This window comes from Herpailurus yagouaroundi, unplaced genomic scaffold (genome assembly GCF_014898765.1).
Source record: "Herpailurus yagouaroundi ecotype Mexico unplaced genomic scaffold, PumYag 100, whole genome shotgun sequence".
In the NCBI taxonomy this organism is placed as follows: domain Eukaryota; kingdom Metazoa; phylum Chordata; class Mammalia; order Carnivora; family Felidae; genus Herpailurus; species Herpailurus yagouaroundi.
Window position 1 is genome coordinate 65,895,431 of NW_024412391.1, and position 26,476 is coordinate 65,921,906.

The following is a 26,476-nucleotide window of genomic DNA, read 5'->3' on the forward strand; positions in this document are numbered from 1 at the left end:
TTAAACGGGATAACTGCTGTAACAAGCCACTGATATTTGGGTAGAGGGGATGTCTGTGATAAGGAGAGTTCATATCTTGCTCATATCACAGTCTAATGAGGGTAAGGAGGGAATAGGAAGCTATACGCCAGAGGTTTATGGGCTAGGTCTAGCAGTATCTGACATCATTTCTGCCCACATTCTGCTGGCCATAACTGAGTCATATGGCTTCAACCAACTTCAGAGGAAGCTGGAAAATGTGGTTTAGTTTTAGGCCTAGAAGAAAAAAGAAAAGAGTCTTCATGAACATACAGCATTGCTTCCACCATATTACACAATAGTAGGTGGAAATAAGATAAATGATATCCTTACTAAGATACTTAAACATCTACTGACAAGTGGGAAAAAGAGCATGTTACATTCTAATCTTCTCATTCTAGTAAGGTGGATTCTGGGGATATCGACTGCAGACAATAGCCCAGTCACTCTTGTACCACCTTCATGACCAATGCCTATTCCTGAACCTACAATTTGACAACTGGCATTGATTATATAATGGTTGCACAGAACAGACTTTTGCTGCAGTACTAAAATCATATTTTGAGAGCTGTGCAAATCCTTTAGCTGATCAGAAGACAGGACAGTGGACTTCATCACAGGATTTCTGAACTCCTGTTGTATTCCTCTACTTTCTAATATTATACCACTAAAGCAGAGTTGTTAGTCAATTTATATCACTGTAATTAAAACTGGAGATAGTAAACATCAGTAAGAAAATAACACCTTCAAATTTCTGTTTTACTAGTTAAATGGTAGCAGTTCCAAAACTAAGTCAGAAGCACATGTTAGGAATGAGGTCCTCAACAGGTGCAGGTGCACATGATAGGAGACAGAAAGAAAAGTAGGTCCAGATCTAGAAGTCTGGGCAGAAAGGAAAGACATGGCTGGAAGCCCTTAGCAGCATGGGAGGAGCCTGAGGGTATAGGGATCCCTGGAAAAGTTAGAAGTAGGGAGAAAGTTCCATAAGCAAAGTTCTTAGGTGTTATTTTAGGTGTCTGAAGGCAGGTACCATAGGCATTTCCAACTTGACTGACCTCCCTTGATCTCAATGCAATATATGGGCTAAGGACTAATGAATTCCTTATTCTCATCCCTCAACTGGTTTCTCATGGCTGATCAGGCAGTCAAAATGTATGGGCACTGTTTTAGGCCATGCTTCAAACCATCTTGAAGTTTCCTTGGAGGTTCTTTATCAAAGACCTGGCATGGAGCTGCAGGATTATAGTAGTCACACTGGTGATAACTAGAAATCTAGGTCATCATCTCTTCCTGCCAGAGCTGTCACTCCCAGGAAAGTCATGATTTCATTTCCTAATAAGATGTAGCATTCTGTTCCAAGGGCATTTTTAGTTCTCACTGCTCTGTATGTTGTACTATGCACTGACTAAATAATTGTAAGAGGTCTTGGCCTGCACATTCCCATGTGGTTAATTGCAACAGCATGTGGCAGAAGCCCTTACTGAATATGTAATCTGATGCCACTAATGTGATGGTGTCAGGTGCATAAAATGCTCCAGATAGTTGGATTTTTTTTCCTATGGAATAAATTACTTCATTGGGAGTTTGGAAACTTGCCCAATAGTTTTTGAGAACAGGGGAAAGTTCTTTCTTTGCCATTAAAGCCCTTAGGACTTCTTGCAAATAAAAGCCCCTCTATGGGCACCTGGCTGGCTCAGTTGGTAGAGCATGCAACTCTTTTTTTTACATTTTTTAAAACGTTTATTTATTTCTGAGACAGGGAGAGACAGAGCATGAGTGGGAGAGGGGCAGAGAGAGAGGGAGACACAGAATCAGAAGCAGGGTCCAGGCTCTGAGCTGTTAGCACAGAGCCCAACGCGGGGCTTGAACACACAAGCCGTGAGATCATGACCTGAGCCAAAATTGGTCACTCAACTGACTGAGCCACCCAGGCACCCCAAGCATGCAACTCTTGGTCTTGGAGTTGTGAGTTTAAGTCCCATATTGGGGGTAGAGTTTACTTTAAAAAACTCAATGAAATTGAAAACACACACACACACACACACACACATACACACAAAATGGAAAAAAATCAATAAAAGCCCCTCTAATATGGGCCTGTATGAGAGAATGTTCCACTGCACAAATACGTTCTCTGCACTTTGTTTATTAAAAGTTTTTTTAAGTGTATTTATTTTGAGAGAAACACAGAAGAGAGCAAGCGGGGAAGGGACAGAGAGAGAGGGAAAGAGAGAGTCCCAAGCAGGCTCTGGGCTGTCAGCACAGAGCCCGACATGGGGGCTTGAACTCACAAACCATGACATCATGACCTGAGCTGAAACCAAGAGTTGGATGCTTAACTGACTGAGCCACTCAGATGCCCCTGCACTTTGTGTAGGCAGAAGGAAGAGAAGGATGGAAGGAAGGTGTCTGGAAACCCCACACGGGGTGATGAAGATAAAAGTGTGATTGAGAGAAAAGAACAAGAGAAGAGGAAAGGCTAGTAGGCCTCACGAGCAGGGAGGAGAAAGTAACATACAGAGAGCCACTTTGAGAGAAAGGGCTAAGTGCATTTCATTCACTTGAAATGAATGTAAGAAATGTAAAAATCACTCCACAAACATGAAGCCCGAAGTCAGAAAAGGAATTCCTTATCAGATGCCATAGGTTAGACCAACACAGAGATATCATCATTACCAGTGGGTAAGTCACACAGCCTCCCTCGGTTTCAATTACCTCATATGCAAGATGGGGGCAATAACAGAATCTACCTAAGAGAATTATTGTGAGATTTCCAAGAGATAATATATGTGAAGACCTTAGCACAGAACTTGTCATAGGTGGGGAGTTAAATCCAGTTTAGTGATGATAACAGTGATGTTGATAAAAATGATGGAAGGCACTGAAGAAGATGCCAAAAGAGTCAAGCCAATGAATTCTACTTTGAACCAATGAAATGCATTACTGGGACATGTCCAGCCCCACACAAAAAGCTATATGGTAGCTATAGCTACAGTTTATTTGCAGATTTTCCACTTCCATTGCAATCCCACAACCCTGAACACATGGGGAAAGGAGGACATAAAAAGAGAAATGCCAGCACCTGCATGTTTGGAATATACAGTTACAGTGATGGAGGAAACATCAAAAAAATAATCTTTTACGGAGAATTGCATTTAAACATCCATGACAGATGAGTGTCTACCCTGTTCTTATGGACTTCTAAAGGTGTGCCTTTTCTTTTTAAAAGCTGGGTTCTAATTATCTAGATGTTTAACTTAAACACCATTTAAATCTGGTTCTGATCTCCCTGGCAATGTACAACAGCTGGAATTCTAGAAAATAATCCATGACCCGTAGGGTTAGAAGATAGGAATAACATCCATACTATAACCTAGCTGTGCTAAACCAGGCTTAACACAGATTCCTAAAGGTGAGCTTAAGGTCAGGTGTCATCTGCCTTCAATCAGGGATGTTTGTGGGGGAAACGAGAAGCGTGTCATGCCACAATGCAGTCCAGATGTCTGAAGAACCTCCAGGGAAGAGAACAAGAGGCAATAATTCAAAGCAGGTGGAGTTCAAGGTGACTCATGTGGGCAGCTCTGGATTGGTCCATGCTGACACCAAAATGGTCAGAAAAGAGTAGAAGTCCCATAGTGGAGGCTGTGTCTGGACAGTCCCTTTGGGACTCTTTTGAGGAACATGCTTTGATCCATGGTAGAGCTGAACATGAATTCAGCTATGAGGGGGCCTACTGTTGCTTCCATGAACTCCTTCAGAGTTCTCTTTTGCAGGCCTTCCTCACCTCTATGGACCTCCACCAGATTCTCCCTGGGGTCTCCATCCACCTCTGAAATCAAGAAAAACAAATCTGAACGCTGGGCTATAATCAGAGTCTGACTCATGGTACATGCAGCCCAAGGATGTCTCTTCAGGTGTTACATACCTCATGTCCTGATAATCTACCAGCAATCCTCCCCACAAAACAAACAAACAAACAAACAAACAAATAAAACAAGAACACAGTTTCCCTGACTCATATGCATATGTTCCAACATGTGGATCTTTTCTAATTACTTGAATCTCTCATTATTTATGTTTTAGTTGTATCGTTTTCTGGGGGTCCTTAAACATATAATTTGTATCTGGCTAGGGAAAGAGAGTCCACGTATCTTTTATTTTTTTTCTCCATTGCCTTAAACCGTACTAACACCGTAAGTGAACGGCAAATGCTTGTTGAGCCCATGAATGAATGAGGCATTTAAAAAAAGCTTCTACCTTTTTCTTACACTGATTTTTATTTCAGATTCCAGACCAGGGCTTTAATTCACCAATATGCTTTCACACAGCTGGATGCAATACCCTTGGTTTCCTGGTACCATCTGCTGGCTAAGTCATCCCCTAAAGGCCAAAAAACACAAAACAAAAGGAGCATTGGAAAAGGGGGAAGGAGATATGGAAAGTGGACAGGAAAAAGTGTTTAAGGGAAATGGTGTACATTAGTAGATGTCACAGAGATTTATTTCTTTTTCTATGGGGATTTACTCTAGTAACCAAACTCTGCTTTCAGGATTTTTTTCCAAAAACTGCCTGGGGCATTTATCATTTGCAATGAGGACTGCTTAATTGGCAAAACTTTCCTTCTGAGATTTGGATTCAGACTTTAGACTTGAAACATTAAGAGGAGCAACACCTTGGCATTGCGTGGAGAATGCTTAGGGTGGAGGAGGGAGTTCAAAATAATTTGTCTTGATACCTTTCACAAAAGCATTGTTTCTCCCACTTCTCATCCCTGGAGCAAGCACATCAAGGAAGCGTAAGGGGTGAAGGCCTTAGACCCTCTGTGTGGTGGGGAAATGCAAGAGATCTGAGCTCTTGGCATGTGTTTTAGGCCACATTTTGGGACCAGTGCCCAGACAACAGGTCCTGTAGTGTTCTTGAGGGTACACCCTCAGTGTGAAGGCTCCCAGGATTGCCAACCAGCAGTGAAACACTTGCATGAGCTATACTCTTAGGAGACAATAAATCCTCTTTGATTAATTCCAGACCACCACTCCTTTGCCAGTCAGAGATGTAATTTTCGTCAAAAATATTTTTGAAGATGGAAAGTGCTTTGAAGAATTTAAAAAAGGTAAGTCATTAAAAAACTTTTTTTGCAGGGTATCTATTTATTCTATAAATAAGTATGCCATAAAGGTGATTTTATGACCTTTTTGTTTGGATACCATCAATAAAAATATAGGATAGTAATTATCATAACCTTAAAGTAGAGGAAAATCAAATGATACAAAGGAGGTTATTGAGAAATTTAGCAAAACACAAGTCTGTGAGTTAGTAAACAAGCATTTATAGAGATTTCACAAGAAATGAAAGAAATCTGAATTCTATTCTCCAATAAAAAATATTCATCTTAGTTAGGGTACCACTAGATGCTATAATCCACAAACACCACAATTTCACTAGCTTTCATAAGAAACATTGTTTTTGCTCATGTCCAATATTGTGGCTATTACTGGTCAACAGAGCAGAGGGTGAAAGGTGCAGTTGTTATTCAGGGATCCAGGCTCAGGTGATCTGCTATATTCAACACATACCTTCTAAGGATGCCCTGGATACCAACATAAGCCAATGGATGGGGAAAGAGAGATCACAGAAGGAATATGTGTTTCTGACATGTAACACTTCGGCTCAGATTCTACTGATTAGTTCTCATCACAGGCCCCACCCAAATGGGCATAGGGCTGAGAACATAGTCCCTGGCTAGGCAGCCAACTCCTTGCCAAAACTGTCTATTCTGGAAAGGGGAGTTTAAACTCACTGGAAGACAGTTAGGCAACTCTTCCATGAGAAGAATTAGGAAATGTGTTGAAATAGACGAAGCAATGAAGTCAAGTTTTTAAAACTATTTTAGAGTTCTTGCTCTGCCAACCATTGCCCTCCCATCTGTCCCCCACCTTCTGGATGATTTAGTCTCCTTGGTCAACAGTCCTCATTTACGAAGTCAAGATCACAATAACAGCTCAGAGGATGGCAGTGAGGCCTAAATATAACATTAAACGTGTGAGTCTTTGTGAACAAGAAAGGGCTACCTGGTGCTCCTGCAGCTATGGGTAAGCAGAGCTGATTTTTTAAAATTAGATTTGCTACATATTTTTGAAGGCTTACTATTCAAGCTATTGGCTAATTCATGACTAAAGAAAAATAGGTTTCTGTAGCTTATATGATGTTTCTTAATTATTACATGAGAAAAGACAGTGAATTTTAAGAAGTACAATTTGGAAATTTGGGGTTGGGTAATGGAAAGGAAGTCTGGTTTCTAATTGCAGCTCTGACACTGGCCAGCTGACTGACTGCAAGCTGGCCACTTCATCTGTCTGGGCTTGAATTTCCTCAGAGGCAAAAAGAGAGTGGTTAGCTAAATGGTCCTTTCCAGATCATGAATGAGATATTCTGAAGAGGAAACTCATCTAAATGACTCACTCACATTATCAAATCACAATCATGAGGAGGTCAGCAGAGAAAAAATACCCAAATTATGTCAATTTAGGGGTAGTATTTTTACAACTTGAGGAAAAAAACCAATTCATTTTCTAATCTCTTAGTGGAATGACTTAATTACTATATTTAGACAGGTCAAGTGTTTCAAAACTTTGTTGTATCATCTGCCCCCAAACTTTCTTTCTGGTTTTGCTTTTACATGTTTCTTGAGCTAATATGGGGCAAAAAGTACGTAAAATATAGATATGACTGTGTAGACATGATTTCAATGGCATCTGAGCATAAAACTTTGACAAAAAAAATTCCCCCTTCATAAATTAGATATAATGATTTGGAAAGAGAGATTTAGACCAGATAGACATCTTATGTGATTGAACTGATATCCATGTTAAGAAAAGAATATTCACACATGCTTAATTTCTTCTGTAGACACTGATGCAAAGCTTTTGGTTCATAAGTTAATACTCAAGGCAGCTCTGTGATCCTAGTAGATACCGAACAGTTGATAAAGATAATGAAATACATCAGCAATTAACAACTACTAGTGATACTTTCTTTTAGTTCTTGTTTTTCTAAACTGTTAATCATGGCCATCTAATTACTTAAGACATTTTATTCATTACATGCATAATCATTCTTATTAAACTAGCAGTATAGCCTGGGCTTGGTATAGCAGTATAGCCTCTCTGACTCTCAACTTCTTTATCTGTAAAATGGGGATAATTTTTTTTCTTTTGGAGTTATTGTACTACTGTTTGAATTAGAGATAGTATATATAAAATGCCTGGTACAGGTCTGGTACATGGAAGAGGATCAATAAATGGCAATTATTAACTACTTTTATTATATAAACTATGATCACCTATCTTGTGCTGCTTGTACTATGCAAATAAAGGTTAAAAGAGAGCCAAGAAATGGTCCTAGGGTGTACAGTCTAGAAGGAGAGACAGGGCAGGCTAATAAACACACAGGCTGCCATTTGCCAAGTGCCAAACTTCTCTTAATAATGATGCCCTTATTATAGAGACAGCCAGTGTGACTGGCAGGTATTTCATAATGTAGTCATCATACCTAAATAACAGCCATTACCCAAATTTTATTTCTGGATGGCCCTTTTATTTGCATAAAATTTTGTTGGTGCTTTGTAACATGCTCTATGGTAACAATGGGGGACCAGTCAATTTTCTTCCATTTTACAGAGTGAGAACTGAGCTGGAAAAAATCCAATATTTTTGTAAGATTATGAATGAGGGGCTTTGCAGATGGAGAATCAGAAAGCAGATGTGTTGATACCTATGCTTGTGTTCATCTTTCTGTCCCACTGGAGTTCAGAGGACTAAGATTCACTTAAGAACGGAGCCTTATTTTTCTGTCTCTTAAAATTCATTGCATTTACTCTAAAAACACTGATGGTTCTAATGAACACTGGAAACTGCCTCCACCTTTCATCTCCTTGAAATCACGCCAGAAAAAGCCTCCAGCATGCTCAACTCTAGTTTACATTTTCTAAAGTTTCTTCCTCCCTGGATGATGATAGTGAGAATCATCACTTGTTAACACACAGATGACTCCAGAAATTTCTGCACTTCAAAGTGAATCCTTTATTCACCTGAGTGTTTAACTGTGTCAATGTGCTCTCATTATCAGGTTTAATTGAATAATTCAACAAGGAAATGTGCCCAGTGCACACATTATACAGATGTGTTTGCCAAAGCCATATCTTGGCTTATGGGAGAGAACAACCCTCTGATGCCCTGAGTTATTCAGAAAGGCCATCACAGATGTCAACATATGATGGAGACAGATACCCATGGCAATATGTGAATATCAAAATCATCCCTAGTTTATTCTCCCATCACATTGATGGTATGCTGCTCTTGTGCTGGAGTTACAGAAGTGAACAGCTGGTCACAAGGAAGTTGTACTTATTCTCTCACTGGATGGTATGTTATTCTTAGTCAACATAAAGCTTGTCAAGAGGAACTGTTCACTAAGGTCAAGTAGGAAGCCTTGCATGTGGGAAGACCTTGTTAGGTTCCTGACTTGCAAGTAGAAACCAACTAAAACATTTCTGACCTAATGGGAAGATATAGATATATTTCCATTGCATTTACCCAAGTGTGGTTGTAAAAACTATAAAATGCAAAGTGTTTTTCTTTGCTAATTCATATAGAGACTTGATTAAACTGGACAATCAGATTATCTAAGTTTAATTAAACCTATTATATACCACATAAAATAGAGAACATACAAAAATCATTTACTATAAGACCACTGTATTAATCAGTTTTTTGCTGCAATAATGGTATGTAACAAACAGCCCCCTATATTTCAGTTGACCTTTTAACAACAGACATTAAACAACAAACATTTCTTGCTTATAGGTCTGTGGCTATGTTACGGCTCAGCTAGACTTGGTTGGCCTGGCTTTGGCTGCACTTGGTACCAGGATGTGGGTTGGATTCAGGTCTATTCCATATGTCTCTTCATTCTGGGACTTGGAATGAAGAAACTGGCTCCCTGGGACAATATCTTTTCATTGTGGATGGCAAGAATACAAAAGGGCAAACCTAACCACACATCACATTAGAAGTCTGGTTGAATGTAGTTCCCATTATGTCCTCTTACATTTTATTGGCGAAAGCAAATCACCTGGCCAAACTCCAAGCTATTGACATTGGGAAGCATCTCTGCTAAAAATATGTCCAGGCTGAGGAGGACAGAAAGAATGGTGAAGAAATAATATAATTTATCATACCTGGTTATTGTAAGCTGCTGAATGAAGTTTAGGTCAACTGAACCACAAGGAAATTCAACCAATCAGAATCAATGGTGTTTTTTTTTATTTTTTTTTTTTTAATTTTTTTTTCAACATTTATTTATTTTTGGGACAGAGAGAGACAGAGCATGAATGGGGGAGGGGCAGAGAGAGAGGGAGACACAGAATCGGAAACAGGCTCCAGGCTCTGAGCCATCAGCCCAGAGCCTGACGCGGGGCTCGAACTCACGGACCGCGAGATCATGACCTGGCTGAAGTCGGACGCTTAACCGACTGCGCCACCCAGGCACCCCAATGGTGTTTTTTTTTTTAAAAAAGGTATTTTTAATTCCCTTTAAATCATTATGGCATGTGATTTCCTTTCCATGAATCAACAGCTTTCAGGGATTCAGAGCCAGAAGATATGTATCTTAGAACAATAAATCATTGCTCAGCCTCAAATTAGGCTTTTTGAATCTCTCATAAGATAATAATTTTAAAGGTCAGATTTTGTGGAAGAGAAAACAGTTTTCCAAGTTCCAAAAAATCCTCTTTAACATACCAAAAACAGAGCTTGGGAATCTGAATGTCATTTTTTTTCCCCTTAAGATACGGGTAGAAAGTGCTTACAAGACAAAAAGGAAATTCCTAACTGCCTGGGAGGAAATGGCACCTCTGGGTCTTAGGGGTGGGAGATTGAAGAAGGGCAAATCATCATACAGGTAGGGCCTGGCAAGCCCTCCTGGATAAGGGGCAGAATTAACATATTCAGATAGGTGGGGAAATTTTGAAAACACTGAAGCTTGTCCCCAGTGCACAACACTATTATCTCGAGCCCTTTTTGAGAAGCTTCCTGTTCAGCCTAATGCTAGAGCAATACTTCTTTCAGAAGTAGATATATACATATATGAATTTATATATGTGTGTGTATAAAGAGATTTTATTCAAGGAATTTCAACTGGCAGGTTCAATTGGAAGGCAGACCGGAATGCTGAATATTTCTCAGGTAGGAGTTGATGCTGTAGTCTTGAGGAAGCAGAATTTCTTCTTCCTCAGTGAAACCTTAATGTTGCTTTTAATGTCTTTCAATTTATTGGATGAAGCCCATCCAAATTATTGAAGATAATTTCCTTTCCTTGAAGTCAACAGACTATAGATCTACAAAATACCTTCACCATAACACCAAGATTAGTATTTGAATAACTGGGAACAATGCTTAGCCAAGCTGACACATAAAACTAACCATCACAAGCAACAGCTGAACGAAATCTTTGATGTCTAGGTAGGAATTCCTAGCACTCCTGCTTTCACATGGTCTGTATTTGGTATATAAGAATCCAGAAATTCCCAACTAAGACTGTTCTAAGAGATGAAAGATGATGGCATAAAGTCCCATTTAAATTCTCTGAGCATCATTTCTAAGGCCTCCATTTGCTCAAATTTCTTTCTACATTTCTTAAAATATTTATTTTTAAGAAAGAGAGACAGAGTGTGAGTGGGGGAGGGGTAGAGGGAGGGAGACACAGAGCTTGAAGCAGGCTCCAGGCTCTGCGCTGTCAGCACAGAGCCTGATATGGGGCTCAAACTCGCAAACCCAGAGATCATAACCAGAGCCGAAGTCGGACACTTAACTGACTAAGCCATCCAGGTACCCCTCAAATTTCTTAGGACTAGTGTAGATAACAGAGGAGACAGGCTTGAGTTTTTCTAGAGGTCCAAGTGTGTGGTCAAGACCACATTAATTTCATCTCTAAACTATCAGGCTTCTCTGCAAGATCAGGCTGTTATAGGTGAGTTTTGTTGGTTTATGAATCTATTTTCCATTTAGGATTTAGAATAGAAATGTCAACATAGGACTTTCTAGTTTAAGAGTATAGTTGAACAATCATGTTTTAATATATAGTGTGGGGTTTCTTCTGCTTGGACTTTATAGTAATAAGATGCAATCAATATGGGACACTGTCTATAATTTTATTTATTAGCACTGATATAAATGATACCATAATTACATAATTTTTGTATCTTATATATATTGAAGCAATTGCCCCATTTGATTTTAGCATATATTATATTTAATTATGATCATACGAGTTTGTGAGTATAATTTTAAAATAAATGGGGACTGTTTCCATCAAGCCTCACTGATGGAACTGTCATCAGCATTCTTTTAAAATGCAAAAATGTACAGGGGTGCCTGTGTGACTCAGTCGGTTAGGCATCCAACTTCAGCTCAGGTCATGATCTCACGGTTTGTGAGTTCGAGCCCCACATCAGGCTCCACACTGACAGTTTAGAGCTTGGAGCCTTCTTCGGATTCTGTGTCTCTATCTTTATCAGCCCTCCCCACCTTGCTCTCTCTCTCTCTCTCAATAATAAATAAACATTAAACAAATTTTTAAATAAATAAAATGCAAAAATGAGTCAAATATCACTGTATATAGAATTGATGAAAAAAGGCTTCAAAAGGATGAAAATGAACATTTCAAATAGATTTTTATTCATTTTTAGTTTTTTTTAAGTTTATTTATTTTGGGAGTGGGGGAGGGGCAGAGAGACAGAGAGAGAACGAGAGAGAGGGAGGGAAGGGAAGAGGGAGAGGGAGAGGGAGAGGGAGAGGGAGAGGGAGAGGGAGAACCCTAAGCAGGTTCTGTGCTGTCAGCATGGAGTCCAATTCAGGGCACGATCCCACAAACCACAAGATCATTATCTGAGCTGAAATCAGTCACTTAACTGACTGAGCCACTCAGCTGCCCCTCTGATTGATTTTTAAAAAGCAAACTATAAAGAAAATATAACAGCCATGGACATTTTTTTCTTAATAAAAATTTTTTAATAAAGCAAAAATTAGTAGAACTAGGTAGATTGGACCTTATCAAAATGGAAAAAAATTGTGTTTCAAAGGACACCATCAAGAAAGTGAAAAGATAACTTATAGAATGGGAGATAGTATTTGTAAGTCATATAACTTATAATGGGCTGGTATCTAGAATGTACAAATACCTCTAAAAACTCAATAATAAAAAAAACTAGGGGCGCCTGGGTGGCGCAGTCGGTTGGGCGTCCGACTTCGGCCAGGTCACGATCTCGCGGTCCGTGAGTTCGAGCCCCGCGTCGGGCTCTGGGCTGATGGCTCGGAGCCTGGAGCCTGTTTCCGATTCTGTGTCTCCCTCTCTCTCTGTCCCTCCCCCGTTCATGCTCTGTCTCTCTCTGTCCCAAAAATAAATAAAAACGTTAAAAAAAAAAAACAGAAAAAAAAAACTAATTTAGAATTAGGCAAATAATTTAAATAGCCATTTCTCCAAATATATACAAATTGCCAATAAGCACATTAAAAAGATAATAAATATTATTAGTCATTAAGGAAATGTAAATTAAAACCACAGTGATACCACTTCACACCCACCAGAATATATATGGCTAAAATATATATATAGCCAAGAAGACAGAAAATAACAAGTGTCGGTGAGGATGTGGAAAAATTAGAACCCTCACTTACTGATGATGGGATTGTAACATGATGATGGGATTGTAACATGGTGCAATCACTTTGAAAAAGAGTTTGGCATTTACTCAAAATGTTACATATGCAGCTACCATGTGACCTAGAAATTCCACTCCTACTATATACCCAAGAGAAACAAAAGCATATATCTATACAAAAACATGTACATGAAGATTCATAAAAGCCTACTCATTACAGCTAAAAAGGAGAAACAACACAAGTGTCTACCAACTGAGGAATGCAGTGTATCCATATAATCAAATATTATTTGGCAATAAAAAGAATGAAATACTGATACATGCTACAACACAGATGTTCCTTGGAAACATAATGATAAGTGAAAGAACCCAGGCAGAAAAGTCCATGTACTGTATTCTCCATTTATAGAAAAAGAGAGTAGATCAGTGATTATCAGGGTTTGGGGAGAGGAGAGAGAATGGGCAGTGACCACTAATGGGTATGGGGTTTCTTTGGGGTGGAAATAGTCTGGAATTAGAATGGCACAATATCTAAATACCCTAAAACTCTCTGAATTATATACTTTATGGTATGAGAATAGTATGCAAATAAAAAAATAACTTGTAGAACTATAAGGATATAAAACCAATAATGATAAAGGAAAACTCTATCTCACTTTCTTTACAGATTGGCAGATCAAGAAGATAATAAGAATAAAGAATATTGAAACGGCATAATCGACAAGCTTGAGTTGACTGATTTCTTTTTAACTTTGTGCACCCTAGAAAAGATAATTTATATTATTTCCAAATACATACAGAAACATATACAATGATTCACTAATACAAGATTAATCATGTATTAGTAGAAATATGAAATAAAAATTCCAAGAGCTTATCATATATAGCCACATTCACTGGTAACAATACAGTAAGGTTAGAAATCAATGAATTAACTGGATGTAAAAGAATGATCTGTACACTGGAAAAACACTTCTAAATAACTCTTGGTTCAAGAAAAATAAAAATTAAGCTACAAAATATTTTGTAACTAAATAGCAGCAAAAATAATTTATACCAAATCTTAGAGGAAGCAGCCAAAGAGAGAATTAACAAAAATTTTAAAATCTTAAATGTAATTTTATTTGAGGATATAGGAAGTAATGAAAAGAAACTAAGTTTTAAATTAAAGGAAAGAGAAGGAAGGAATTATTAAAGAGAAGATGTTAAGGGAACCAAAATGGAAACATAATGAGCAAAGATAATCACAAAATTAAATCTCATTATTTGGAAATATTCATAGTCAAACACCAAAAGATAGACATTCACAGGAATCAAAGAAAAAAACAGCTACCCAAATAACAAGATTAGGAACAAAAATGGAATATACCTAGGGGAATAAAATATTATAAGAAGGAACACCAATAAATGTGAATATCAATGAAATGGACACTTTTTAAAAAAATTAATTAATTTATGTTTTATTTAACTCCAAGTTAGTTAACATACAGTGTAATACCGCTTCAGGAATAGAATTTAGTGATTCTTTACTTACATACAACACCCAGTGCTCATCCCAACAAGTGCCCATCAACCGTTTAGCCCATTCTCCTACGCAACACCCCTCCAGCCACCCTCACAGTTTGTTCTCTGTATTTAAGAGTCTCTTATGGGGGCGCCTGGGTGGCTCAGTCGGTTAAGCGTCCGACTTCGGCTCAGGTCACGATCTCACGGTCCGTGAGTTTGAGCCCCACGTCGGGCTCTGGGCTGATGGCCCAGAGCCTGGAGCCTGCTTCTGATTCTGTGTCTCCCTCTCTCTCTGCCCCTCCCCTGTTCATGCTCTGTCTCTCTCGGTCTCAAAAATAAATAAACGTTAAAAAAAAAAATTAAAAAAAAAAAAGAGTCTCTTATGGTCTGCCTCCCTCTCTGTTTTTATCTTATTTTTCCCTCCCTTCCCCTATGTTCACCTATTTTTTCTTAAATTACACATATGAGTAAAATCATATGATACTTGTCTTTCTCTGAATGACTTATTTTGCTTAGCATAATACATTATAGTTCCATCCATTGTTGCAAATGGCAAGATTTCATTCTTTTTTGATTGCCAAGTAATATTCCATTGTATGTATGTATACCATACTTTCTTTCTCCATTCATCAGTAGACGGACATTTGGGCTTTTTCCATAATTTAGCTACTGTTGATAGTGCTGCTATAAAGATCAGGGTGCATGTGCCCCTTAGAATCAGCATTTTTGTATCCTCCGGATAAATACTTTGTAGTGCAATTGGTAGGTCATAGGGTAGCTCTGTTTTTAATTTTTTGAGGAATCTCCATACTGTTCTCCAAAATGGTTGTACCAATTTGCATTCCCACTGTGCAAAAGGGTTCCCCTTCTCTGCATCCTTGCCAACATCTGTTATTTCCTGAGTTGTTAATTTTAGCCATTATGACAAGTGTGAGGTGGTTTTGATTTGTAATTCCCTGATGATGAGTGATGTTGAGCATTTTTTCATGTGTCTATTAGCCATCTAGATGTCTTCTTTGGAAAAAGTGTCTGTTCATGTCCTTTTCCCATTTCTTCACTGGATTATTTACTTTTCTGAGTATTGAGTTCGATCAATTCTTTATATATTTTGGATACTAACCCTTTATCTGATATGTCATTTGCAAATATCTTCTCCCATTCCATTGGTTGCCTTTAGTTTTCTTGATTATTTCCTTTGCTGTGCAGAAGTTTTTTTTATCTTGATGAAGTCTCATGTTTGATTTTGTTTCCCTTGCCTCTGGAGACATGTCTAGTAAGAAATTGCTGTGGCTAAGGTCAAAGAGGTTGCTGCCTATTTTCTCCTCTAGGATTTTGATGGTTTCCTGTCTTACATTCAGGTCTTACATCTACTTTGAGTTTATTTTTGTGTATGGTGTAAGAAAGGGGTCCAGATTCATTCTTCTGCATGTTGCTGTCCAGTTTTCCCAACACCATTTGCTGAAGATACTCTCTTTTTTCCATTGGGTATTCTTTTCCTGCTTTGTGGAAAATTAATTGGCCATACATTCTGACACATTAATTCAGCAAATTTGTAGGCTATAAAATCAATGTAAATAAATCAGTTGCATTTACATACAAAAATGAAGGAGCAGAAAGAGAAATCAAGTTATCGATCTCATTAACAATTACACCAAAAACCAGAAGATACCTAGGAATAAACCTAACCAAAGAGGTAAAAGATCTGTACACTGAAAACTGTAGAAAGCTTATGAAAGAAATTGAAGAAGACACAAAGAAATGGAAAAACGTTCCATGCTCATGGATTGGAAGAACAAATATTGTTAAAATGTCTATACTACCCAGAGCAATCTACACGTTCAATGCAATCTCTATCAAAATAACACCAGCATTCCTCACAGAGGTAGAACAAATAATTCTAAAATTTATGGAACCAGAAAGACCCCAAATAGCCAAAGTAACAATGAAAAAGAAAACCAAAGCTGGAGGCATCACAATTCTGGGCTTCAAGCTGTATTACAAATCTGTAATCATCAAGACAGTATGGTACTGGCACAAAAACAGACACATAGATCAATGGAACAGAAAAGAGAACCCAGAAAAGAATACTTTTTGAGAAAATGTAAATTATAGGGGCACCTGGGTGGCTCAGTTGGTTAAGCCAACTTCAGCTCAGGTCATGATCTCATAGTTTGTGGGTTTGATCCCTGTGTCGGGCTCTGTGCTGACAGCTCAGAGCCTGGAGCCCGCTTCAGACTCTGTGTCTCCCTCTCTCTCTGATCCTCCCCCGCTCACACTCTGTCTCTTTCTGTCTCTCAAAAATGAGCAAATGTTAAAAAAAATTTTTTACAGTGAATTATAAAGACTGGCCCAGTAAGATACTTGAATAGACCAAGACCAGAAAAAAAATCAGAATAGTTACTGATGTGTCTTTGCCAATGGCACTACGGTATCTGCTGTCAACTCTTCAAACAATACATACAGTCAACTCTTATTATTTGTGGTAGTAATGCTCTGTAAAGTTACTACTAACTGAATTAATGAATTCTGAATCATTGAAGGGGAAATACAGAATTAGGTTCCTGTGAGCCTCTGGCCACAACATTTTCATCAAGTGATCAATACATAGTTTTGTTTTATGTATTTTTTCTTTTTAAAGACACTTTTTAAAATATTTATTGTTAATTCACTAACACTGAACTCATGGCCAACAGCACAAAAACTTAGGCCTGAACAAAACTTATTTAACATACACATCACAGTCTTCTTGTACTAAGAACACTAGACAACATGTCAGCACCACGCTTGGGGGCCATTTTAAACCAAAAAATCACCAACATAAAAAGAGCACAAAAATGCAAAAAACATGGCACTAAGTAAACTACAGAAAAGACACTTGATCACAGTATTAGAGCTAAAACAAGAAGGCAGGGCATTGCCTTGTTCAACTTCCACTGGAAATGTGCATGTAGGGCGACTCAAATTTTTTACCTCTCTATGTTTGCAAAAGACTGTGAAATCAATGTAAATACTGGTTTTGGGGTTACAAATCAATTTTAGTCTGTAGGTAAATTCACAAATACAGAATGCACAAATAATGAGGATCAACTGTAAATTCTCATGTATCAAATTGCTCCAAGACAGAAAAATAAGGAATTATACCACTCAGCTAAACCCTGATGCCAAATAGGGCTGAGGACCACACAAGAAAAGAAAATTATAGGCTCACTGTGTTATAAACAAAGAATCTAAAATGTTATATAAAATATTACTAAATTGAATCCAGTGGGAGATTAAAAGAACAAAATATTAGTAATATGTTTAGCTGAAGAATCCAAGGATGGTTCAAAACCAGAAAATATATTGGTATATTAATTAATACTTTAAAGAAATAAAACAGCACTAACTCAATAGGTGCAGAAAAAGTACTGATAATTTTAACATTCAATCATGACGAAAAATTTTCTACAAATTTCTTAGCAAAACAGGACTTGCTGTAACACTTGGCCAACAGCTTGAAGATAAGGTCAACATAGAAGTATATAACAAAGCAAAGAGACTTTCAAAGCAGAGCTGGAATTTGACATGCTGTACCTGTTGCCACTCTAACTTGGAATTTCCTGGAATGTAAAATAATACATTCTTATATTATTCAAGCTAATTTTAGTCATGTGTTTTGGTTACTTCCTGACTAATATGAAAAGCAAGACCTAAAACAGTCAATAATTTCAGATGATATGATTACCTACCTAAAAAAAAAAGAATCTCATATCATAACTACTGGAACCAATAAGAAGATTTCATAAAGTGGCCACACATAGGAATGATATCTAATAATCAATAGCTTGAGCATCATCATAAACTTTGAGCAAATTTTAAAAAAATTTATCAAAATGGCAATAACCATACAGAAAAATGATAGATTATACTAAAAAAAAAAAAAAAGAAATAGTGAGTCCTCAGTGAGAGAAAATATTGGCAATAGATATACCCAAGATATACAAAGAGCTCCTATAAAGCAATAAGAATAATACAGACAACACAAAAGAAAAATGAACAAAAGGCTTAAAAAGGTACTTCACAAATGATATCCAAATGATCAATGCACACTTGGAAATATATCTGGCTTTATCAGTCATCAGAGAAGAGTAAAATTAAATCTATGGTATGACAGTACTACACACTCTTACACTAAATTGCTATAATGAAAAGGGTACAGAATACCAAGTATTGGCAGGGGTGCAAAATAATATCGATGGGTTATGTACTAAATGAAACTGGAACTTTCATACACTGATAGTAGAACTATAAATCTGTTCAACCACTGTAAACATCTGTTTGACAGTATCTATTAAATTTATGACTAAGCCATACCCTCCCAGGCATGTAACCAACAAAAATGCATAAGTAAGTTCAAGTGTACAAGACATGTTTATAGAATGCTTCTAGAAGTACTATTTGTAATAGCCCCAAACTACCCAATGACCATAAAAATAGGGTGGATAAATAAATTGTGATATATTAACAACTAAAAAATACTACTAAGCAATAAGAATGTACAAATACCAGCTACACATAATAAGGCTGAATCTTGCAAACATAATATGGGATGAGAGAAGCCAGACATGAAAGAGTTCACAATGTCTGAGTCGATTTAAGTGAAATTCAAAAACATGTAAAATTTTCCATGGTGTTAGAAATTAGGATATTGGTTACCCTTGGTGTGGAGGCAGTGGTAGAAAGGGAGCATGAAGGAGGCATCTTTTTGTAACCTGAGTGTCATAGTGAATTTGTGAAACTGTAATAAACTATATACTCTCAGGAAGATAAACTTTTCTTCAATAAAACCATCCCCCAAAGACTACTGCAATAAAACAAAACAAAAACCAAGAACTTTCCTATGCACAATCAATAATCAGTTAGTAAATATATTAGAAGAAAATATCTCATTCAAAATAGGAATAAAAATATGACATACCTAGTAACAAATCTATAGGAAATTTTATACACACCTTTGAAAACAATTTTTTTTAGTAAATAAAGATATATATACTATGTTCATAGATGAGAAAACTCCCTGTAGTTCAATAGCTCAGTCATGCCTGCAGAAATCTGGCTGCAATGAGAACAACCCTTCTGCTATTCCCCTCAACATGTACGTCTCTGAGATGAGAGATTGATTATTGCCAGCTCTGAGACTTAGAACAGTTCAGATTATTGAAGAATCTCACATTTAATGGAGGGTCAAGAAGAGAAGAAAATATATGGATGTTACCTAACATTCTACTTGACAAAAAATAAAGAGAAATTGAAACTTTCTAACCAGTACCTGTGCCCTGGTATGTAATTTCCATTTCAATGTATCTATAAAAAGATCAAAATTTGTGTAGTCCAGAAAGGATAAATAGCTCTAATTCTGGCATCTGCAAAGATAATACAAATCTGCAAATAACACATATTCTGCTAGATATTAAGGCACACTAGAGAACTCTAGAAGTTTAAACAGTGTGGAATTATCACAGGAATAGGGAAATTAACCAATGGAATAGAGAATTAGTAAAAAGACTCACATAATGACACTCAAACCTATGCTTAGTAGGACTAACTGGACTTAATTGATCACTAACTAAATTGAATTGAATGCTATCAACTAAATGAGATATAACATTATTATGGGTCACCCACATTGTTTCTCTATAACTGCTTTACCTCTGAATTCTAGTTTTAGAACAGATTCAACTGAAGCAAACTATACTGAATACTATGCCTCATTATAAATGTTCAAGTGATATTAAATAAAATATTTATTATTGTCCCTAAACACTATTTTTCTATATTCCATTTTTAATTGGTTTGTGTTCCTTAAAAATGAAAAAAAAAATCACAATTTCTAAGAAAGATCATAAAAATCAATCTTATTATACAAACTATCTTTGTGGTAGAAACTGACATGAGTGAATACTAATGGGTTGAGTATTAAAGAGCTGTGGGTTGGTAGGGGCATCAGTCCATAGGTAGGTGGGGCTCTTGGTTTGCTACTGCCCTCACCAGTTGATACACAGACAATCAGAGAGGACCCTATGCTGGCCGCACGGCTGGATTCTGCTCCCTGTGCCTGTTTGATTCTCAACTCTGCAGGGAATCATTAGAAACATGAATTCACAAAATTCATTGAGCCTAATACATGTAGGGCACTGGAATATGTTTGAGGAAATGTTTCTGACTGTGAAAATATCCACAATTTAATCAAAGGGGATAAAGACAAACAAACAAAAAAAAATTGCAACTGGAAGCCCTGCTTCCAACAGTGTAAGTCACAAGTATCCTCTGGAATTTGGATAAAGCCATGCCATTTTTATCTGGCCCTGCATCTGGGAGAAGTTTGCAATTATTCCCTAATTAGCCCTGAGATGTTATATATTGACTTTTTTTTTTCCTTCTCGAATTGAATATGCAATGCCATTACTATTTGTAATAAAATAGATCTAAATTACAGTTAATACACATAAGAAATTCCTGCTTGTGGCCAAGAGGAGAGCATACTGCACACACAAAAATGGGGAAGGTCCATCACTTAGCTAAATGCTGTGGAAAACTAGAAAAGGCAGCATAGTGGGTAAGGGACTTGCAGAAAGGTGAGATCCTATTCTCTGAGAACAAAGCTAGTGAGAAACAGGATGCAGGGCTTAGAAATGTCAGGGGGCATGTAGAACTGATTCCTTCTGAGAAATTTAAAATGTTTTGCAAACATAGATTAATCCTTATATTATTATTTTTTAATATGGACTTTTTTTTTTTTTTTACCTTGCCCACTGAGTGGCATCTTATATTATAGTAAATAATGAAAAGAGTGATGTCAGTTCCCCTGTTCTCTGTTCTGTGATGGGGCAAAACAGTTCTCAAGCTTATGTAATAAGATGATCCATATGTGGTACTGATGTCAGAAATAAAAAAGGCAAAAGGAGCCTCTTCTTGCTTTTCCATTGCCAGTTAAGTACATATCTTATGATTTGATTTACATTTTATGACGAGTTTTTCCTTACCACGTTTACAGATGACTTTGAGATAATAAAAGTTTCCTTATATTAGAACAAAGACAAAGCTTCAGAGAGAAAATGTATCTGGATGTTTCATTCCCATAACATTTCTACCCTTGAAACTAATCTAAATGCAAAACTGGATTTCCAACAATGTAAAGGAAAGCAAGCACTGCTGAGAGCCCGAAAGAGCCCCAAATTGTCAAAGAGAGGAAATTCCTTTCTTTTCCATAGAGGATCAATCATCTTGAAATGCCTGCTCCTAATACTGGTAGCAGTGAAATAATCATTCACCTGATATAGTGTTTCTTAATGCTAGGGTATGTGTACTTTCTTCCTGAAGTCTAAGTTGTCTAAACTATAAATCACATCAAAGAGAAATCAGGGCAGTAGCTAAATATTCTGATAGAAAATCCTTCAAAAGTCTACATTATATAATAATTTTGTTGAAATTTGCCTGTCTTATGCATACAATATTTTGCAAGTTTTAGATAATCTCTATTTCCCTTTTCTTTGTCTGCTTGTTTTGGTGACTTTAGGTTAAAAATAAAACAAAAACAGAAGAAATAATTGTATGCAAAGCCATATGTCTAATTATTTTCTCATGATAGTACTTATTTTTCATTAAATTTCATTTTTCATTAAATTTCATTTTTCATTAAATTTCAAAGTCACTCAAGTAATCCATATTCATTGGGATAAATTAGAAAACACAGATAAACAGAAAGAAAAAAATAAGCATATCAAATAATATCAAAAGTCATCAACTAAAGATAATAGACATTTTGCTACAATCTATTCAGATGCTTTCCTATTCGTGTAAATTTCTGTATGAGGGATTTCAGTGGGCTTCTTCTAGACACAGCTACATTTTTTCAGCTGGCCTTCTTTAAAAAAAAAAATTTTTTTTTTTTTAACATTTTCTTATTTTTGAGAGAGAGTGAGTCAGAGTGCGACCGGGGGAGGGACAGAGATAGAGGGAGACACAGAATCCAAAACAGGCTCCAGGCCCGGAGCTGTCAGTACAGAGCCAACATGGGGCTTGAACTGCGAGACCATGACCTGAGCTAAAGTCGGACACTTAACCAATGAAACCACCCAGGCGCCCCAGCCTTTTTCTTTTTAAATTTGATATAAGTATCTTTCCAGGTCAATACATATACTTTTAACATTAGTTTTAATAGTTTTATTTAATCCTTTAGAGTCCTCGATTTCATTTTTATTTTCTTTTTTTTAAATTTTTTTTTTCAATGTTTATTTATTTTTGGGACAGAGAGAGACATAGCATGAACGGGGGAGGGGCAGAGAGAGAGGGAGACACAGAATCGGAAACAGGCTCCAGGCTCTGAGCTATCAGCCCAGGGCCCGACGCGGGGCTCGAACTCACGGACCATGAGATTGTGACCTGGCTGAAGTCGGACGCTTAACCGACTGCGCCACCCAGGCGCCCCTTCATTTTTATTTTCATTCAACTAAGTATTTTATGTCCATATAGTTTCTTCTTTAATCCGTTGGTTAGTTAAGAGTGTGTTGTTTAATTTCTGTATATTTACAAATTACAGTTTTCCTTCTGTTACTGATTTCTAGTTTCATTCTACTGTGGTCTGAGAAGATACTTTGTATAATTTCAATCTTTTAAAATTTGTTGAGACTCCTTTTGTGACCTAATATATATTCTAATTTGGAGAATGTTCCAAGTGCACTTGAGAAGAATGTGTACAATGTTCTGTATATGTCTTTTGGGTCTAGTTGGTCTATAATATTGTTCCAGTCCTCTTTTTTCCTTATTAAAATTCTGTCTAGTTATTTTATCTATTATTGTAAGTGGCATATGTAAGTCTCCAACTATTAATCTATAACTACTCATTGCTTCCTTCAATTCTGTCAATTTTTGCTTCATTTATGTTAGGGCTCTGTTAGGTGTGTATATAATTATTATGCCTTCTTAATATATTGACCCTTTTGTCAATTTATAATACCTTTGTGTAATAATTTTTGACATAAAATCTATTTTATCTGTTATTAGTATAGCAACCCCAGCTTTCTTTTGGTTACTATTTCCATGGAATATATATTTTCCATTCCTTTACATTCAATCTATTTGTGTCTTTGGATCTAAGGTGAGTCTATTATACACAGTATATAGTTGGATCATTTTTAACCCATTCTGTCAACCTTTGTCTTTTAATTGGAGAGTTTAATCCATTTACATACAAAGTGACTAACTCTCTGGGAATTAAGTTCTTATCTCTGTCCCTATCAGCACCAGGAATCCACACCAAGGATGTGGGCTATTGTCCTCAAGGTTGTTGTTGTGCCAGGGAAGGTGGGGTGGGACAAAGTTAAGTTAAAACACCACAAAACTTTCCCATTGGTTTCAGTTGCCCCTTTCTTAAGCATTTAAATGGCTGCTGTAAATCTTTGATTATCTTCCATAGTTCTGACAAAATTGATTCTGACAGTTCTTCTAGCCAGGATTTCTGTTGAGGGATGGGCCCTTGGGGTTCCCCATTCTGCCATTTTTGCTGTCATTCTTTTAAAATATTCTTTCCCATTATATGTTATTCTAACCTTAACTTATTTAACAAATATCATATTTGTGGATATTTATGATGACTTAAAATTAGGGCTATTATAAATAACACGATGGTGAACACTTTTATAGCCAGAATTTATATATATTATTTCTCTATGATAATTCCTATATGAGAAATGCTATATTTTAGGAATAAAAGGATATAAATTTAGAATCTTATTAGATAGATGACATTTAACATTAGCATAGAGGGAAAAAGTCCCAGAGTCCTATTAATATATCAGGAGTCAAATCTTATCCCTGTTAGGGCATTATGGTGAGGCATTTGAGTGAATTAGTATTTATTCAATTGCAACTTGTTTGACTCTTTCCTTAAAATAACCAATTTCAAATATGAGTTGTTGTGCATGAGTCAGATCTCTAGTGCTCTAGTGGAGGCTGAAGTTGTACACTAACACTAAAGACCTTGCTCTGCATTAAAGACAAGAGAGGGAATAGAACCCATGAACTCCAGACGATTTCTAATCGAAAGGTGATTTCCAGCCACCCAGAGGCAAGAGGCCTGAATGCCTAGGCTAATTCATCTACAGAGCACCATCAGAAAGGCCCACTCAAAATACCATTTAAAAAACCAAAATGTTACAAAGCATAAGGTGAACTGTGTCTATAAACAATTATACCTCTGAATAATTTATGCTTAAAGTATTAATACAGTATCTGTAGTAGAAGGTATTCAATAAATTCAATATATCCTTCTTTCCTTCCTGATAATCCTCTGCTGAGTCCCTTCAACCTCTCCTTCCTACTAGCAATGACAAGCTCCATATCTATCTATAGAGCAAAACCATTTTGTCACTCACATGTTATTCTATAATTGGAAACTCTAGCCATATAGTAGTCTACCTTTTGTTATATACTGCAGCTATTTATATTTTATTCTCTTGTTCCTTACTGGACAAAACCAATCACAAACATAATTTGGATTGGAGGATTCATTCCTATGGGTAACCATGCTTGAGTTTTGACACTCAAGATTCATTATATTTTTCCATCTTCTTACTTTAACATATAATTTGTCTTTTAATTGATTTTAACAACAAAGAGAATATTTTTGAGTAGGAAGTCAAAGTGAAAGAAAAGTATATTCCTTTCTCCTATGTGTTGAGTGGGATCTGGGATTTTACATCCTACTTCTGGTCAAAATCCCCTTCACACCAATGGAATTCTGCAAATGGGGAGAGTCAGATATGCTGGGCAAACATTACCCCAGAAAACCTTTTGGCTGTTGGTGACGTTAGAAATCTTTTGCAAACCTGCAAAAATCATTCTACTTTTGGATGCAGTATGGTGCTGCTTCAACTCCAAAATGCTATGGATCAAAGTATTTCAAGAGTATTACAGTATAGGCTTTTGAAGAGGAGGTTAAAGAAGTTGTCTTTTCTATTATTAATTTCCTGTTATATTTTCCCCCAGAATTACTGTAGAGACAAATTATGAATTAGAAATAGGAAATGAATTTAATTAAATTCTGTCTAGCACCTGTTTGCATCCTTCCACCTATTTCTTCTAACTTGTACTTGACCATAAGCATCATTATCATTTTTTCAAGGGTGCTCTGTATGAGAATAAATGGTTATGTCTCCCAAGAGAAGGAAAGCATCATTTATCAAACAGCCTAAACTCTATTCCTATTTATTCTTCCATTCATTATTTATGAATTGTCCTGTGTACATTAGGACCTAAGCTACATGGTGATGGAAGAGGTATGTATAATTTTCAAAGAATTAATGTTATATCAGAAATTCAGGGTCAGCATGCTATTTCTGCCAGATACCATGGAAATATCCAAGGCAATGTTTAACCTTTCACACTTTATAATTAAATTCAATGCAAATTAAAACGCACAAATTTGAATTCATTCAGATTGTACTGTGAATAACTGTTAAAACTTGTTTTAATTTTCACTTTTCATCCAGTTATTTGGGAAAGATTTACTTCAGCTTCAGTCTGAAATGTGGAAGCAAAGTGGCTTAGATGTGCTGCTTGAGAGTGAAAGTATCTTATTCATGTGTAAAAGTCTCTTTTCTAGTGGGTCAGGTGTTAAAACAAATAATTACTCAATGAAATATGTACTTATTGATAATTTTTTATGGATAACAATTAAGAAATGTTGACAGTATCTTCCTTTTATTTTCCAATTTCTGACAGGGGTACCAAAATGTTCAAGGAGGGTTTATATAATCACAGCTCAACTAGAAAAAGGAAGCACTACAATTCCTCCTAGGAAACAGTATTCTTGCTGATCCAGGAAATTTCAAAATTTGGCTCTTTGCATTTGTACCAAAACATTACAGAGATTTTTGGAATCAAGTTGCTAAAACCTTGGGTGGCTCATTCATCTTCAGTAATAACATTGAGATTTACTGAATGAGCTAGCCAGAAGCAGTAGGAAGAAATTGCCCACAATTCGGTACAGCATTTTTGTAACAGACAAAATGTCAAGTTAAAAAAAAAAAACCGGTCGGTTATGAAATTGCAGCACACTTTTCCTCCACAAATAAAGCCCAGTGTGACATTTTATATAAGTTGCATTTCAGAAAACAAGGAAATGGCATCTTTTATCTCTAACTAGGCTCTAGAATTAATTTGCTCTTTTTTACTTGCATCAATATATTTGTCTTCCAA

The 26,476-nt window shown here is 36.6% G+C and overlaps 1 long non-coding RNA gene across 3 annotated transcripts in view; it reads right to left on the reverse strand.

Annotated features, from left to right (window-relative positions):
• LOC121028757 (uncharacterized) overlaps nucleotides 1-26,476 on the reverse strand; it is a 360,230-nt gene that overhangs the window by 293,717 nt on the left and 40,037 nt on the right. The window lies entirely within an intron of this gene.